This window comes from Ceratotherium simum, chromosome 4, assembly GCF_057802395.1.
Source record: "Ceratotherium simum simum isolate JZ-2026a chromosome 4, ASM5780239v1, whole genome shotgun sequence".
NCBI classification, from domain to species: domain Eukaryota; kingdom Metazoa; phylum Chordata; class Mammalia; order Perissodactyla; family Rhinocerotidae; genus Ceratotherium; species Ceratotherium simum.
Genome location: NC_141903.1, coordinates 39,787,863 through 39,801,907, shown reverse-complemented (window position 1 = coordinate 39,801,907; position 14,045 = coordinate 39,787,863). Strand labels below are relative to the sequence as shown.

At 46.8% G+C, this 14,045-nt stretch overlaps 1 long non-coding RNA gene across 3 annotated transcripts in view; it reads left to right on the top strand.

Moving 5' to 3' along the window:
* LOC106803349 (uncharacterized) overlaps positions 1-14,045 on the top strand; it is a 161,498-nt gene that overhangs the window by 38,076 nt on the left and 109,377 nt on the right. For all 3 annotated transcript variants that reach the window (XR_015551963.1, XR_015551964.1, XR_015551962.1), the window contains exon 2: positions 8,814-8,914. This is a non-coding gene — a long non-coding RNA (uncharacterized LOC106803349). The remainder of the gene's footprint in view (positions 1-8,813; positions 8,915-14,045) is intronic.

Genomic DNA, 14,045 nt, shown 5'->3' with positions numbered 1-14,045 from the left:
CAGTTGATGGCTGGGTGTGGGAGAAAACTCCATTCCTGCCTCAAAGAGTTGGTAGTCTGCCTGGGAATCCGAACACAAGCGTACAAAGCAGCCAGTGGACAGAATGCAAATACAACTCTGCCTACATGCTCTCATTCACTTAGCCAATCCCCTGCCAGTTATTTATGAAGTGCCTTTTGGGTGCGGGGGTCACTGTGTGCAGTGCTGGAAACCTCAGGAAACCCGTGGAGCTGCCCTCCTGGAATTTACATTCCAATAGGTAAATAAATCACAGCCACAAAAATGAATGAACACGTAAGATAACAGCAGGTGGTAATGAGTGCTAAATAAACAGAGTGCCACTGTGGGGAAAACTACCAGAGTAGGAGAAACCTACTCTGGTGAGGTGGCAGGGAAGATCTCTGAGGAGATGACATGGAAGCTGCGACTTGAAAGATGAGAAGGAGCCAGCCATGGGGAGAGCTAGAGGGAGAGCGTTCCAGGCAGAGGCCCCAGCAAGTGCAGACTCTGGGGCAGGAACAAGCCTGTAGTGTGTGGAGAACTGATGGAAGACCAGAGTATATTGAGAAAGCCTCCAGGATCGAGGTGCAAACTTCGGACAGACAATGCATATCAACGGAACACAAATAAGAACAAATATCCACTGAGCACTTACCATGTGCCCAGCACCGTGCTAGTGTTACTCCTGATTTAATCCTGACACCAACTCCATGAGGTGTGCTCTGTTACACTCCTGTCATGCAGAGAGGGCAGTGGAAGCTCAGACAGGTGAAGTCAGTTGCCAGAGGTTGCACAGCAAGTCAGTGGAGGAATTGGGTTTTGGACATAAGTCTGATTCAAGAGCCCAAGTTCATAACCACTAGGTGATTCTGTCTCCTAGTGTAGAAGAAAACAATACAAGCTGCATACACCTGCTACATGGAAAAGGACAGAGGAGGAAGGAACAGGAGAAAATTGTAGGCATGGCCTTAGGCTGTTGGGAGGATCATGTAGAGAGCTGTGTGGACGATCATAGGACTGAAGTCATTAAAGCTACACCCATCCTCAGGAGTCTTGTTCTTTGAGGAGCAGGGCCGCCTGTCGAGCATCTTAGTTGTCTTTGAGGAGCAGGGCCGCCTGTCGAGCATCTTAGTTGTCTAAAGGTGGAAAGCACTGCCACCTGTTGGTGAGAGAGGGTAATGGTTGTACGACAACTCAGGCGGACATGTGGATCCGTCACCCATGAAGTGTTTCTTGGTCCTCCCTAGGTGTGCAGGCCTGCCCTGGGCAGGTGGGGGGGGTTGGCAGTTAAGGTGTGGGGAGAGGAGTGGGCTGAGGGCTGGAGAACTCGGAGGCACAGCTCTGCCTCCAGAATGAAGAGGGCTGAGTTGGGAGGTTGGGCTGCCCACTCCCGTCCTTCCTCACGGGTGCCAGAAGATCTCAGAAAATAAACCGAAGGGGATGTGGAAGAAGTGAGGGAACTGGGTTGGCTTGAAGGGCTCAGAGAGGCTCCAGAAAAGAGGCAAAATCTGAGCAAGCAAGTTTTTTTACATAACTGAAATGAGGTAAGCTATTCACTGCAGTATGGTTTGAAATATAAAAGGTGGAAACCACCCATGTGTCCATCCAGAGAGGAGTGGTAGATGCAGTATGTCACATCCATATAGAAGAATGCTATGTAGCTATAAGAAAATAACGAGCAGGCTCTTTATGTACTGCTATGGAAAGGTCTCCAAGGTATATTAAGAGAGCGAAACAAAGCGACAGCAAAGACTAAGGTGTAGAACAGTGAGTATAGTATCCGTGCTTTATGTACAAACAAGAGGGGATATAAAATAGATACTCCTCTTGCTGGTGTAAGTGTGAAGAAACTCTGGGACCTGCGCAGGACACCGTTAACACTGGGGTTGTTGCCTGAATGAGTGGGTGGGGCACAGGAATGGGAGAGAGACCGTTTGGCTTATATCTTTTTATTATTTAAAATTTTTTTAAATTGAGTGTATATATTCTATATTCAAGTTAGTGGTTTTAAAAATGGAAAATTATAAACTAACAAGAAATAAAATGGAATTCTGACCCCCTTGCAGTGTGGCCCTGCTTCTCCTCCCCTGGGCCTTTGCTTTCTTGGATCTAGAGCTGATTAAACCCTTGTGGGCCATGTGCCGCCCAGAGTTCTAGAACCTGAGAGCTAGAAGAGACCTTTTATGGGAAGATCACCCGCCGAATTGGAAACCCGGTAAACCCTATGTGTAAGGCAACTTGTTTCTCAAAGGATTGCATTAGACTTTGTTCATCCGTATTTTGTGATTCCTCGATATCAGGATCCACAAAGTTGCATTCATATGCTTTTTGTACTTTAATTAATGATGAGTCCAGGTAGCTCTTCATTTAGTTGGTCTCAAGCATTTACTGAGCACCTGCTAGGTTTGCGTGCCAGGCTGAGCCCTGGGAGTGTCCCAGAGAGGCCTTGGCCCCAGGTTCAGCCCTTGGGGGTCTCGCTGTCTAGTGAGGAGATGGGAAGTGACCAGCACCACGCTGGAGGAGAGCATGGGCAGTGGGTGTCCCCCACTTGAGGGAATCACTCAAGTCCGCCTGGCAGAACTAGGAAGGCTTCAGGGAGGGAGGAGGGAGCGTGTAAGTGGAGACTGAAAGCGTGAGTGGTAAGCAAATGCTCCTGCAACACAAAGGCTCATGGAGAAATGGCTGAGTTTGTTTTTTACTGTTCAGAATAAATATGTTTTATTTTTCAAGTGCTCTACGTTCATTTCAAATAAGAAAGACATGCCTTCTGTTTCTTTCTCTTAGTTTCCATTCAAATTATTGTAAGAAACCATTTTCTCTACACCCTGGTCACGAAGAGGCCGCTGTTCCTTCTGGTTTTATAGGGAGAGAGGTCACAATGCGGCTGGCAAAGCCCTGACTTCCCTGCCCGGGACCTGCCCTCCAGCCCCTACCCATGTCCCAGGCCTGTGGTGGGGGACCCTCCTAGGTATTGTTCCCCCTGCCGAGGTCTCATAACTAGGCTGTGTTCCCTTTGTGACCTCAGTTTACCCATTTATGAAATAAAAGGATTGGACAAGGTGACCTGCTGGCCAGCTGGAGGCCTTCCAGAACTCAGCCCCCACAACCAGGAAGCTGAACACATGGGGACGCTCACAATGTTTCCCAGGGGTCCAGTATATTCAGGCAGGCATAGCCTCCCTCCACCTTTCTGCCACAGTAAAGATGCTCTTTCTCTGAGCCTCAACCAGAGACAGCGTGGCTCCATGAAAGAACATTCGAGAGGGAGTTGGGGACAGAGCTGAGTCTAGGCTGAGACCTTTCCCCTTTCTGGGCCTCATCCCTTCATCTGGGTTACCCAGAGGCCGAAGGACAAGGCCCTTTCCAACCTTACCAGAAGCATCCCTGTTCCCTCAGTGGCAGGTGTGGGGACCGGGTCCTCTAGACTAGCTCTTCCCCTCGGCCTCCCGAATGTGCTTTCTGAAACATCTCATGGGAGTGAATTGGAGCTGTGTATGTGTGCAAGCACCCTGTGCAAGCCTCTCACTTAGAAAGTGCTCCGTAAGGTGAGCAGGGGTGGGGGTGTGGGGGTGTGTGGGCTGGCTACAGAGCCACTAGGCAGGAGAGTCACTTGGCCCTGCCTCCCATTCAGGGAGGGGCTGCCATTTAAATTTGAACATTATCACCAATGAGTTTATAATTAAAAATGACAGGCTGGAGAGAAGACCTGTATTGTACAACTTTGCCTCTGTTTCTAGATCACAGCATATTACACTACGAATTAATATTTTTGAGTCTGCCAAAATCTTATGGGTCCTGTGACAAAATTTCATTAAGTATTTTGGCAGGGGTTCAAAGCATTCATTAAATGTAGACCAGAAATGCTATCACATTCTGTTTGGGTATTTTGTGCTGTTGGGGGCCTCAGCGGATGAATGTGGCCATTGTCTGAAGGGCCTCTGAGGGGCTCCCTCCTCCATGGAGTTGACAGGCAGCCATGGTCCCAGGGGGACCTGGGCTAACCTTCGCAGGGGTGATCTTCCTCCATAGGCACAGTGTTGACAGGGAGTGAGGGAGGAGGAGGCAGACGTGTTGGGTGAACTTGTGGGTGGAGTCTTTATTTGGAGCATTTCCAAGCCCTGACTTCACTTCCGGAATCCTTTGCCACCTCCAGGGAGCTATCTGAGCAGCCACAAGGTGGAGCTCCGTCCCCACCTCCCAAAGGCAACTGCTGATTCCAGGAAGCCTTTTCCAGATGGCAAGGCTGGGCGGTGGGTGCAGAGGACTTGGAAAGAGAAGTGCTCAGAGGGCAGCCCCCTCAGTCCCTTGATGGGGATCACGGAGTTTCGGCCTTGAAGGAAATCTCCTCTCCTTGGCATCTAAACCAGCCCCCGCCTGCCCCACCACGTTAGCAGCAGTTTTCTTCTACCATCAGCCGAGAAACTGGAGCTCAGTTGCCCAGTTCCCAGAGCCAATCCGGGGCAGAGGCCAGCTCCCAAGCGCACGTTTTCCTCCAGTGCGGATACTACCTTGTATCCTGGGGACTTCCATGTTTTCCCCAGTGGGTTGCTGCATGGAATTATTCCAGGAGGCATCTCTCCTTAGCAAGTGATGCTCCCTGAAACCTTGCACTCTAGCAGCCAGTTACTGTCCCACCAAATGGCGAGCTCTGCGCTTAGTAGACACCTCAAATGTGTAAAGAGAGAAAAGCATTGCTGCTTAGAAAATCTCGCTGCTTTTTAAAAAGGTAATATATGCACAGGAATAAAAGTCAAACAATGTGAAAGGAGTCTGATAAAAGTCTCTCTCTGATGACCCCAGTTGCCCAGCCTCCTTCCCTGGAGGTAACTTTTGTTACCAGGTACTTGGTGGCTCTTCCAGATGTGGCTTTTTTTTTTTTTTAAAACAATTGGTGGCATATTGTTCCGGATACAGGGTGCCCCCAGATCCATTTTCTACCTTTCATTCATCTGCATGGTGCCCCCGGAGGCTGGTCATTATGGACTTCACCAGGGGGCTCCCTCACCCTCTGCTTTCAGGTGGGCTCGGTCAATGGCAGGCACAAGGCGGAGATGGTAAGGTGGGAAGGGGGTGAGTTGGGGTATTTCTTTCCCTGTCTCCTGCCCTCCAGGGTCGCCTCTCTCAAAGGTGCTGTGGGAGGGCCCTCCCCTCCAGCTACACTTTCTAGGTTTGGTAACCATTCCTCACTCTTGCTCCTTCAGGGTTTGATTGCCAACAGCTCCCCACTGTTGCTAACCCCAGGGGACTGCATTATCCCATTCAATTTCCCTTAACTTTGCCCATATTTTTATAAATTCTTCCAGGGGTATGCTGGTAAATGTTTAATAACTGGCTCTCTGGGAAAAACCAAACCAAACCCTGATTTGTAGCATTTCCTGATTTCTGTGGTGTAAATTCTCCCACCATGGCTAATTTCAAGATATCAACAATTTAATAACTGACTCACAAAAAGTCTGAAAATGTAGCAATCGTCTCTCATGGACTGGTAGAGCTGGCCTCAGCACATTACTGACTTTCCTTTATTAAATTATCTTTAATTGTCCCATTTGAGTGTGCCATCCATTTATGGAGTACTCGTCAGGTATTTTGTAGGATGCCAGAAATGGGCATTTTTGATGATAATATTCTGTCAAAGTGCTCTCCAAAATGGCTGAACCATTGCTGCCTTTGGATCCCAGGGTCCTTGAGCAGGGTTTTTGTGTGCAGTTGGTTGGCTGACCAGAGTAATAAAGAAGACAGAGGCTGGAGTACCACTTTGTCTGGGGAGACAGGTCAGAGGACATTTGTTTGGGAACAGCCTGGTTGGGTGGGTCAACGGAAAGCCTCTTGAAGAGAAGGAGGAAAATTTCCCGCCTCAGCATCACAGTCTCATCTCCAGGTTTGTGGGTCCTGATCAGTTCAGCACAGGGTTTGGAGAAGGGCAGTGGTGCAGGAGGTTGGGGCAGAAAGAACTCAGACTGGAGTCTGACAGCTTCGCTTGACCTTGGCTCTGCCCCTTGCTAGCTGTATGTTCTTCAGAGTCTTCAAGCTTTCCCACCTGTAGAGTGGGGATAAGCAGGCCTCTTCTCTAGAGTGTTTGAGGATTTGATGGAATAAAGTATGTCGCATGCCTCAGGCAGGGCCCTGCACATTTTAGCTGCTCTATAAGTGATAGGTTTGATGATGATGGTGACGATTGGCCCAGAGAAGGCAAGAGGTCTTTGCCTTTAGAAGCTGTTTATTCTTCTCGAAGCTGGGAACAGCTCCTTTCCTACCTGGGAGAGGGGATTCGGAGACCCCAGGTACCTAAATCTGCCTTTGGTTTTTCTTTCAGGATAAACACGCTCTTTTAGGACAAGCACATTAAGCCAAAGCTTCCACCAAGGGGCTTCTTCAGAAACCTGCCTGGTACTTTATTCTGGAGGAATGCAGTTGAAGCTTGTTTGTGAAACTATAATGCATTTATTTCTTTGTATTTAGGAACTTGAGTTAAAAAAAATATATATATATATTGCTGAGTGTATTGAGCTTTTTCAAAAATGAAGGTTTCAAAGTTCTGAAAACCAAGCTGATTCTACCAGAATGGGGTAGAAAATGGGGACCGCCCGACTCGTGGAAATCTTCCACTGACAGTTTCTGAACTTGCAGGAACAGCCTTGCGATGTGCAGGAGAAAAGGGATCCAACTTTTCTTCCGGGGATTAAAAGTGAGTCCAAAATTGCAGGGACTTAGGAGAAAAGGCTCTTGTTGAGCTCCCCTTTGAATCACCGAGCCCTTCTCTCTGAGCGCTGAGTGTTGAGATGCAGCCTCCTTACTGCCTAGAAACCCGACAAAGACTGGCTTGGTGACTGCTTTGAGGTTTCTGTTCCATGTAGAATTTTAACCATGAAAAGACACAAAGATTGGTTTCTTCCGAGTCCTTAACCGAACACCACAAAGGGGGACAATTAGTGGGGAGCTGGGCCGCTGTCTCCCACCAGCTGTGCTGCTGCCATTCGGAACCTCGGCCCTCCCCCGGAGCCACGTGGGGTACATCACCCCAGCCCCTCTCTGTCTCCGGTGTTTGGAAATGTGCCACAGACTCAACCATCCAGATGTGGAGAGTGCTGGGCCCCAGAGAGGCCGTGTGCTGCGGTGTAGAATGGATCTTTATTTAGTTTTGTAGCTTGGTTGTGCCACTTACTTGCTGGATGTCCTAATCTGCAAAATGGGATATTAATGCCTGGGTTGAAGGCCCACTATTAGGATGAGGTGAGATGATCATAGATAGTGTTGGCATGTAGTAAGAGTGCAATAATGGTAACCATTTATATCATAATGTTGTTCTCCCTATTACAGGCTCTATGGCACAGATATCCCACCCCCTGATTTAGAGCACAGATATCCTGCCCGACTTTCAAAGCCCCCAGACCATTCCCAGATCCATATCCTCTGCTTGACTAAGCAGGTCTCCATTGATTTCTCTGTTCATCTTCTTGTTACACACGTGGTTAAGGGGCTCTGCCCCTGACCAGGAGCAAACCTCTTAGTCTCTCTGAACGCAGCTTCTGGAGACATAAAGGATTGTGATATCTCCCCTAGGGATCATTGCAAGGGTTAAGGTAGACAATGGAAACAAAGTACCCAGCACAGTGCCTGACCCCTGGTAGAGGCTGAATAAAGGCTCTTTCCTTTACCTCCTCCTGGAACGTGAAAAGGACAGCTAAACGTGCAAAGCAGCTCCCACAAAGGCCTATTCATGTAACTCAGGTGACTTTCTCTGTGCCTCCCCTGGTTCCTGGAGTGCAGCACAGCAGGCATGTGTGTGGACTTTGGACTCGGACTACAAGGTTCAAATTCTTCGTCTGTCATTTTCACTGAAAAGTTCTAAATTCCTCCAAGCCTTAGATTACACCTATAATAGAGTTTGTAAAAAAGTACCTAACATTTAAATTGTTTCAGGATTAAATGACACGAAGCATGTAAAAACATAGCCCATAATAAGAACTCAGTAAATTATTGTTGGTGTTCAACAAATTTTTGATTAAATATTTCTATAGTCAGCATATGAATAGTTTGCCTAGCTATGTATATTTAATGAAATTGACATACCGTAACATACTCAATTGTATGAGTATGTCATATACAATGTTTTGAGGTTGCTTTCATTTTTGTTTATTTATTTTTACCTGTAGTAAATAATGCTGCAGTGAACATCTCCATGTAATTATTAATTTCCTTGATTGGTGTTCTTCTCTTAGGGATTAGAGAGTCTTCTAGAAATGGGATTATTGGCTTAAAGGGTTTATTCAGCAGGTCCTGAGGATATCTCCATATTGCCACAGAGGCTGCAAAGAGATATTTGACAATATAAAATACTCAGAAAGGGTTCTATTATACCCCACAATCACTTCTTTTTGACCGTTTTGATGGAGATCTTTCTTCCATGCTAGCTTTTTATTTTAATCTATTAGGTTGAAATCCACGGCTTTAAAATTTATTATATTATGTAATTATTTCGGTTTTTAATTCACTAAAGCTGTTATTCACAGTTGTTTTTTAAAAAGCCTTATGAATTATAAAGTTAATGTAAGCATAATTTATTGTCTGCAACTGGACCTTACTTTTTCTTTTCCTTTATTGATGTGTTAAGTTTCTTTTGATTACAAGTGACAGATACTTGATTCTAACTAGCTCAAGCAAAACCAGAATGAGTTGGCTCGTATAACTGGGAAGAGAGAGCTGGTACAACCTCAGGCAAAGCTAGATCCAGGGGCTAACCCATGTGGTCTTAGTCCCGTCGCTCCATTTCTCTGCTCTGATTCCTTCTGTGTGTTGGCTTTGTTCTTGGGCAGGTTTTCTTCAAAGGATCCCAAAGATGACCTTTGGTGTGGAGTCCACATCCTATGGCTTGTGATCAAAGAGAAGAGGAGCCTCTTTCTCTCGCTTCCACCTGGTAAATCTTGTGAAGTCCCTGATTGGCTTTCTTGGGTAATGTGCCCATGTCTCAGCCAATCATGGGGGGAGGATGCTGGGCTCTGATTGGCCATCCTGGGTCATATATTCCCATTCCCTACTATTGGGGTCGGGGGTGGGAGAGGGGACGGTGGGCATCATGATACACAGCCCTCTCAGGCTTTCCAGGCTGGGGAAGGCTTCCAAAGGAAAGCGTGGGATGCTGGGATGCTGTTACTGAGGAGCGGTTAAGTCAAGCAGCATGCAAATTGTGAAATCACCACAGGATGGCGCTGTCGATCTTTCGCTTTCATGTGAGCGCTGGCCCTAGCCTGCCTTCCCTTGGTCTGTCTTTCAGTTTATTAACCCCTCGGGATATGTTTAGTGGAACTCCTACTTGATGGTTTTCAGAAGAATTAAGTCCTGCAGCCTGTAGAGAAGGGACAAGCCATAGTAGGCTTTGTATGCCATGAGGGGGGTGTGCATGGAAAAGTGATGCTGTGTGGACAGAACTGGGTGGACACTCAGAGGGTAGTTTGATACCAGTGGTGGTGTTTGGTCATTTTATATTAAGCATGTTCTTCTTACCCTGATTCCTCAGTGTAAAAGTTCTGTGAGTTCGCTCAAGAATCTGTTTTATGAGACAGAGCGTTTGAGTTAGTCAGAAATTTGGGTATCCTCTCAAGAGCATTTGAGAAATCTCAGCCAGAGGCTCACTGAACCCTCTTCCTCCCAACATGCAGCCCCCTGTGCTGAGGAGGCCAGCTTGGGGTGGGAGGCACACTGGGAGACCCACTGCTGGGCTCAGGGGTGGACAGGGGTGTGGGAGGATGCAGGGTCACTCTTCTGGGTCAGCTTCCAATGACTCGAATGAATGAATATCATAATCATAGGGCCAGCATGGTCCTGGGTGCTGGGGACACAGAACCTTCTGGTCATATGTGGATGACAGTATATCCTAATGTTCTATAGGGTATAATAAATGCTCTAAAAGAAGAATTTGAACATCAGGGCTCAGCTCAAGAAGCATTCTCTCGCACACTAGCCCGCAGTGACTCCTTTCCTTACTGTCCCTCCTCCACTAGTCATGAAACACCTACTCTGTGCCAAGCACTTGCCAGGGGCTGGGAATTCAGAGGCAAAACCTATTCACGATTGTCAGAGACCCCACAGCCTTGTTGGAGAGACAGACATATCTAGAAAAAGGCCATTCAATGTGGAAATGCTGAGGGTCTGGTGACATAGTGTGTCTCAGACAGGCCTGAGTTGAAATGCTGGCTTGGCTATTTGGTACCTGGGTGACCTTATATAAGTGACTGAATCTCTGTCAGACTCAGTTTCCTTGGTTATGAAATGGGGATAAGAGTGTAGATGTCAATACCTATTTCACAGAGTTGGTGTGAAGATTGAATGAGAATGTGTATAAGGCACTTTGCCCCGAGCTTAACACAGGGAGATGCTCACGTCTCATTGATTTCCTTATCTTTTATGGGATTTGCAGATGTCTCAAAGCTGAGAGGCAGAATTAATCCTGGGTGATAGAACGTGAATTCCAAACACTCCCCAAAGGTTTGGAGTGTTAGGGAAGAAATTGGCGAGACTAAATTTAATTGAGACAAATGTAGAGTGGTGGGCTTAGATTCAAAAGATCAATTGCCCAAACACAAGGTTGGAGTGGGGGGTGTGAGGTGTGAAACTCTGCTCTTGTGTGATGAGGCCTTGGGGATCCGGTAAATGCCTGCTTCAAGGATGTGATGAGGTGGCTAAGAACTGCAGCACAGACTTAGGGGGAGTTAATAAAAGTACAGTGTCCTGGACAAAGGAAATGTGCCACAGCCACCAGGGGGTGGTTTGGGGAGGGTGACCTGGGTGACAAAGGGCCTGGGAGTCATCACCTGGAATGCTGAGTGGACAGGCACGTTTAGCCTGGAGAGGATCAGACCTGTTACAGTGTGCTCCCTGCCTTCCCAAAACGTCAAGGGCTGGCACGGGAAGAAGGTATTCTGCTACTTCTGTTGCTCCAGAGATGGACCTCGGGAAGCGTCTTTCAGTGTCCAGTTTTAAGGAAGAATTTTAAAGCTTTTTAGCACTTGAACTTTTCCAACCACAGAGTGAGCTGCTCTCTGAATTGCGAGGCTCCTGTTACTGGAAACATTCAAGCAGCTTCATCTGGTTGCCCTATCTGGGATGGTCTAAGGCAGGAATTACTCACACAGGGTCCGAGGAACCATAAGGATGACTTCAGGGGAATCCAAGAATCTCCTGAAATTGTTTGCAAAATAGTCAGTGAATTTTTTTCAGGGAAAAGGAAACATAGCATTCATCAGCTTTTCAAGGGGGCCCAGTGTCCAAAAGCAGCTAAAAACTCATAACTTCAGAGAAATTTAGCTCTTGCATACAAGGTGGGATTAGATTCTAAGGTGTTTTTTCCCCCAGATTTAAAAGTCTTTGGATTGTTAAATATGTCCTTGTGAGTAACGTGAAATTATTGTTACTATTATTAGCTATCATTTACCGTGTGATTATTGTGTGCCACACAAAGTTTTACATATTCTACTTGAGTTTTTTCATTTAGTATTTTTTTAAAAAATTCTTTGAGATTGAGCACTATTTTTATTCCTATTTTACAAACGATGAAACTGAGGCACGGAAGTTTGCCCAAGTTCACAGAAAGTTCCGACTTCTTCTCTTGATATATATGTGTCCCATGTTTGGCCTTTTTATGCCTAATAAATGTGATGTTAATCCAGGTAGGTCAACACAGGAAAAACTACAGTTTTCTCTTGGAAATTTTTAAAGGTAGGATGATAATAATAATAAGCAACTACTACATATTGACTGCTTACTTTCTGTGTTGAGATATTTCTCTCATTTAATACTCACTATAGCCCTATGAAATTGGGGCTGGGAGAAATTAAGTAACTTGCCCTTGGTCACTCGGCTTTTGGAGAGAGGAACCAGGATTTGAATGTGTCCATCTGGCTCACAGCCTGCATTCTCAGCTCTGCAGACACGTGGGGCTGGGACATTGAGCTGTGGGCCCGGGCCCCTTCTGTGGATCTGTCCCACGAGGAGCTGTTTGAATAGACTTGGGGAAAGTGCAGAAAACTTCTTGGCATCTGTGGTGGGTCAGGTCAGACAGAGCGGCAGCTGGGCATATCCTGAAGCCTCAGGAATAAGGTGCCAGCCTGAGGGCTAAGGACGGAGAGGACAGCAGAGTCAGTGAGCCCCCAGAGCTGCCCCAGCTCCAGGCGGCTCAGCAAGGTGGAGGCTCCAGCATGGCCTGCATCTTGGGTCCCTGCCCTCTCTCTCACCCTAGTTCCTTCTAGGCTCAGGGAAGGGAGCAAGTCGGCATCCTTGTTGTAGGAAAACGCTCCAACTTTGACAAAAGCTGTCGGTCCCGAGGGAGTTGCACCTTTGGATCTCCATGGATTTCCCCAAGCTTCCTGATGTGCACCAGCCCTCCCCAGCCTCCCTGAATCAGAATAGGATGTCAAAGGCCCATATCCCATTACCACTCCTCCTCTATGTATACAGCACTTGCCAACCAAACTGTCAAGGCCTCAGTCCTCTGGGACCTGCAGCTGCTTGGCTGACTTTTGTTCTCCTGAAACCAGAATCTGATACTTTAATTGTTGGGGGAATCTCATATGGACAGACACACAGAGAGAGGGCCGTGGATTCTTTTGGGTCTTCGTTCAGCAGGTGGGTCTCCAAAGTGCCACGTGCCCCCAGTGAACAGCCATGGGCGTCAGCTCCAGTCTGTGTCCAGCAGGGGAGGCAGGCGGGGTGGGACAGGGAAAACCAGGAGGTTGCCTGGGAAGATGCTCTAGGGTGCTCTGTGGGGTTCAAGAGTTACCATTACTTCCAAAGGGCCCGCACTCACTCAGGAGTAGATTGTCCAAGGGAGAAGTCGATTAATCATTTCTTAAACACCACACAATCCCACACCCTATGTTCTCTCCTGCTAGGCTCTGGGAGTGGGGTGATCATATAATTTATCAACCACACTAGAACTCTTTTGAGAGTGAAAGGGAAAACTCTTCATAATTATAGTGGGACAACTGTCATAGACCAAGACTGTCCCAGGCAAACCAGGACATATGGTCACCCTACTAGTGTCCAAATGAAGATTTTAACACTGCCCAAGACCGCTTGGCCACTGTGTGACCTTGGACAAGTTACTTAGCTTCTCTAAGCTGTAAGTTCTTCATCTGTAAAACAGGACTAATAATAGAGTTTGGTGAGAAAGTACTCAATATGTATTGGTTGTGGTTCTTGCTATTGTTTCTATTAAACTTTGCTGCCCCTCCAAGTACAGGGAATCAGCAGGGTCGGTATCTTAGCGGCTTTAAAGAAATTGAAGTATATTCTTTCTCTCATAATTTTCTTGGTTTATAATATTTTTTTGGCTGTACCAATGCAAATTCTTAACTCCAGTCTGTCTTTGCAGGCCATTATTTCAGGGGGACAAAAGCCTTTGAAATTTAGGAGTGATTCCTGTGTGAGGGCTGTCTTTAAGGAAGCACTGGGTGGAAAGAAAGAGTCCATTGCCTCACCTTCCTGCTTGCTCTGGAGAATAACTTTGAATATTTAATGAGAGTCTCATCTGCATCTGATTACACATCCCACCACTCATCCTGGAATATCAACTCTCCTCACTGTGAGACAGGGCTGATTATTTTAACTCTGGTTTTGAATTAATTTTTTTTTAACCAACGTCTTGATGGTTTCAACTTGTTTCTAACTAAAATGTTGAGTTGAATTTGATGATAGCATAGTCATTTTGCTTATTCAACTTATTTGGAGTTGGGGGAAAAAATCTCTGGCTGCTTCTACTCAAGCAGAATTTGTCTGCCAAAGGTGGGCCAGAGCCGCGATTTCACAGTGGTAGGGCTCACTTTGTTGGGTCAGTGGGAGAAGCTCTAGGGCATGTGGTTGTTGCATTCTTCTGCATCTGAGAGACAAAACGAGGCCCACACAAAACAAACCTGGCTAAGGCTGGTGGTCCTGCAGCCCAAGGTAAATGGATGATGAATCTCTTTCAGTAACAGGAGGTCAGCCCCAGGTGAGGGCACAGCACAATCTCCTGTGGCCCGGGGTCAACAGGAACTGTAAGACAATGTGTTCTT